The sequence below is a fragment of the Acanthochromis polyacanthus genome, chromosome 11, assembly GCF_021347895.1.
Source record: "Acanthochromis polyacanthus isolate Apoly-LR-REF ecotype Palm Island chromosome 11, KAUST_Apoly_ChrSc, whole genome shotgun sequence".
NCBI classification, from domain to species: domain Eukaryota; kingdom Metazoa; phylum Chordata; class Actinopteri; family Pomacentridae; genus Acanthochromis; species Acanthochromis polyacanthus.
Window position 1 is genome coordinate 21,363,191 of NC_067123.1, and position 4,728 is coordinate 21,367,918.

The 4,728-nt window shown below is 38.2% G+C and overlaps 1 protein-coding gene across 1 annotated transcript in view; it reads left to right on the top strand.

The window, feature by feature from the left end:
- The window catches only part of tmem222b (transmembrane protein 222b), a 538,745-nt gene that overhangs the window by 509,679 nt on the left and 24,338 nt on the right, over nucleotides 1–4,728 (top strand). The gene's annotated exons all lie outside the window — the stretch shown is intronic.

Here is a 4,728-nt window from a genome sequence, read left to right on the forward strand (position 1 = left end):
CATGGGAGCGTGTCAGAGACATCAGATAAGTGTTGATGAGCAAGTAGAAAGCATCCAGATCGATAAACCTTTGTCTTCCCAAGCGAGTGCACCGCAATTGCTCTTTAGCTTGAGTTGTGGTTGGGTTTGATCAATCCTACAGAAGGACTGTGCATTGGAGATGTGAAATATTAAAAGGTACTGCAAAGGAGCCAATGCACAGTTTGGGGAAAGATGGAATGTAAGTCGAATGCAGGTGTCAAGCACAAAGGCTCGTGAGGCATTTTCTGTTTATTCTGAAATCGTTTGAGCGCTGAATGATCCCATGGGAGACATGTATGAGTGATACATCAAACTAAAGAAGGCATGCATGGGAAAAAAAAACATATGTGAGGTCTGGCGAGCTGTGATCGATTGAAGGGCATATAACTCAAGAAAAACAGCCTTGACTGAAGAAATGTGTGATTGTACAAAGCAAAAGATTACAGATCATGTACACCATCAAGAATGTGAGGAAGCTTGTATGAAAACGGAACCTTTTAGTTGTGTTGGCAGAAGCTAGTTGGTCATATTGTTTAGTAATTGTTTGCTTGGCAAAAAAAAAAGACAAAAAGTAATTTGAAGAAACACAAATGTGCAAGATTAGCCCTCACTAACAAATACAATAACTTGCAACTTGACAATATGTTGGCAATCAAAAGCTTAAAATAAGCCACCATGACATGTTTAACTAAGAGCCACGGCAAAGTCATCTTCAGTATTTGAATAAATCCAAAACCTTTCATATCGTATGTTATGATCCAACCTCTAGGGTCAGCTGGATGTAATAAATAACCAGATATTTGGTGTTTAGGTAAAGGAATTTATTGCTCAGTTGCAAATGGAACATAAAAGTCATGAAACAAAGAACACAAGATTGGTGGGTGTTGTCTTTCTTGTATTGGTTGGTTTAATTGCTCGTTTCTTGTTTGCTTTTGTGAGTGTATTTTGTCCCATGTTTTGATTGAATTCAGTCAGTTGTTTCCTTTTCTCCACACCAGTTATGGTTAGTTTGGGCACATTTTATTTCTCTTTCTTTGTCTTCTGTTACAGGTGCTGTGACTTACTGCGGCAGTTAGTCCCTGGTGGTGGTATTTTCTTCACGGTCCCCTTCTTTTTTTTTGATTTTGTGTGTGTATGATTTGCAGTGTCACGGGTGATTACTTTGAGGATTCTTCTCCCCTTTTGGTTGTCCTGCCGCAGGGTAAGCCTCAGCCCAGGTTTGAATTCCTTGTTGCCCATTCTTCCTTTTAGTTGGTATATATATTTTCTTTTTAGATAATTTGTTAATAAACATTGTTAAATTGGACATGTCTCGCCCCTCCTGTGTTAATGGAACATGCGTGATCTGAGTAGGTCTAGTGACTGTGGAAACACACCAGAACTAGATTTCCTGGGTGCCAGCCCCAGGTGGCGTTGTCGGGACCATAGTTGGTCTGATTAAGTACAAAGATCCCTTCTAATGTCGCCACACTCTCTTCATGAGTGCCAGGTGTAATATGGAGCTCAGTCTTTGGCCAGGTGTAACCAATCCACTTAACACGTCATCCAGACACAAATGCTGTACAAGGTCCGTTTCCCACACACATGAACACCACAGGTTTTAACACTTGCATCAAGTTGGTGAACATTAACACATGACTTTGCACTACTGACCAATGGCAAAAAGTCTCGAGCGGTGTGGAGGAAGCAGCAACTTCACACTGAAGTGCCACAAACTGCAGTTCCTTGAGGCTGCTTTAAAAGTGAATCAATCCCCACAGACCCCCATGCTTAAATGCCCAACTTTACAATCGATATAACTATCTTTACAGCCTAGGACTAAAACAATTTTGGTCTGTAGCTTGTTTCATGACAACCATACACAGAAAAATGCTATATAACTCACCTGTGTAAACTGAATTAAGGCTTGAAGTTATGCATCATTAGGGACTTGATCAGTGCAGAACACAGGACCAGAAGACATGTGCAAACTCATGTTAACCCCTGCCCACAGCTGTCTGTGTGTATATCACCAGGAGACTACAGTCAAGGTTTAATGTAGAAGCCTGTTGTTCTGTCACACGCACGTAGGTGTCACGACTCAAAGACATGAGTGAAACACTGTCTGTGTTCACACTGCATTAGACTGCTCAGGAGGCCACAAACACAGCTCCCAATGAATGACAATGTTGCTCTGTAACCGCTGGATTTAAATCCACTTTGAAAGCTGACATAGGTCCCTGTAAAATCCGAACTGTTGACTTTGCCACTTTAGGAAATGGAATTTAAAAGGTGATGACACATTAAGTAGAGAACTGCTTTTACTTTAATTGCACATTATTGAATGCAAATAGCCACACAGCCTTTTTCAAAAGAAAAAGAAAAAAATTGTTTACCATTTCATTTTTTTTATTTCATTCATCATTTACGGTTTCATTTATTCTTTGATTTCATTTATTGTTTACTGGTTCATTTATTGTTTATGATTCCATTTATTGTTTACGGTTACGTTTACTTTTGTTTCACTGAACATTTATTTAATTTTTTGTTTTTACTTCATTTATTTGATTTATCATTTATTGTTTTACTGTTTCATTTATTGCTTATTTCATTTATAGTTCACCTTTCATTTAGTGTTTGTCATTTTTTCATTTATTTACCATTTCATTTTCACTTTATTTTTTTATTTTATCCTAGCAAATTAAACAAATAACTGCATTAAATGTCCTCAGAGATGTGATGGTTGGCTGGAAAAGCAGAGTATCAGCAGTGGTTTGAACTGCAGAATTAACAGGCATGTTATAGTTTAAGCAGCAGTTTAAGGTAACAAATGTTAGTTTCAGCATTTTGTTTAAGCAGTTTGATGAATTAATCTTCGTCATCAGGGTATGAATATATCAAAATTAATTTAGAGAAATGACCAAGTCTGTGTGTGATTTATTTGTAAAAGTTGTATATTCCAACTTTAAATAAAGTAGAAATACCACCCTGAAAGCACTAAACAACCAGTACATCTTAAGTGGAGCGGTTGAGTAGACTTTTGGGTAATATTATCAAATGACAACAGATCATATTGTAAATGTAAATATATATATATATATATATATATATATATATATATATATATATATATATATACATTGCCAGTAAAAGGCTGGACCCCATTGTGGCTTCAGAACTGCTTCAGTTCTTCCTGGCATACTTTCAACAAGGATATAACAACAATATGCAAATCATTCAGTTGTTGTAGATTTGTCAGTTGCATATCCATGATGGTAATCTCCTGTTCCACTACATCCCAAAGATGCTCTATTGGACTGAGATCTGGTGACTGTGGAGGCCACTGGAGTACACTGAAGTCATTGTTATGTTTAAGGAATCAGTTTGAGATGATTTTAGCTTTGTGACATGGTGAATTATCCAGCTGGAAGTAGCCATCAGAGGATGGGCACACTGCTGTCATACAGGGATGGACATGGTTAGTAACAATACTCAGGTAGGCTGTGGTGTTTAATTGTTCAAAGGGGCCCAAAGTGTACCAAGAAAATATCCCCCACACCCTTACACCACCAGCAGCTGGAACCGTCAAAAACATGAAAGCATGGATCCATCCTGCCTTGTATTAAGTCAAATTGTGACCATCTGAATGACACAGCTGAAACGGAGAGTCATCACAGCAATGTTTTTCCAATCTTCTATTGTCTAACTTTTGTGACCTTGTGTCAATTGTAGCCACAGTTTCCTATTCATAGCTGACAGGAGCAGCACCTGGTGTGGTCTTCTGCTGCTGTAGCCCATCTTCTTCAAGGTTGGACATGTTGTGCATTCAGAGATGGTATTCTGCATTTGTCGGTTGTAACGAGTGGTGATTTGAGTTACTGTTGTTTTTCTATCATTTCCAACTAGTCTGCCCATTCTCCTCTGATCTTTCACATCAACAAGGCATTTTTGTCCACACAGCTGCCGTTCACTGAATATTTTCTCTTTTCGAACTATTTTCTGTAAACCCTAGAGATGGTTGTACGTGAGAATCCCAGTAGATCAACAGTTCCTGAACTGCTCAGACCAGCCTGTCTGGCACCAACAACCAAGCCACATTCAAAGTCACTTAAATCACCTTTCTTCCCAATTCTGATGCTCAATTTGAACTTCAGCAAGTTCTTCTGACCACGTCTACATGCCTAAATGCATTTACGTGTACCTAATAAAGTGAATAAATAAAACAAACTTTTGGACAGTTTTGGTCCATATATATATATACACACACACACATATATATGGTAATATAGTTTTTTTCTTCTCTATTCTAATCTCTATTACAAGTGAACAATTCAGAATAGTTAGGAAATGTTTCCTTTTATTTTACATTGTAGACTGCAAATGAGGAAGTTTTACTGATTTTGGATTGTTCTGTTTGTTGCTAAATTTGACATCTTGTGACTGAGGCTCGCTGTTTAAAGGCATGTAAGATGGACACAGCTTGCATTCTCACAGATAAACCCGGAGACAAAATGATAATGAAATCCTGGTCCAGTGTGATGTACTTGCTCTTTTTCTGCAACCCTGAAGGCTTTTGATCTCATGTTATCTGTAATTGCTCCGCTAAACGAGCGGTTGTATGTTATTTTTGCTCGATAAAGACTGAAACCACGAGATTACATGAGGACTCTAAGTTCAGACGTTACCTCTGCCTTCCTCGTTGACTCCAGTATATGCGCATCCTTTGAC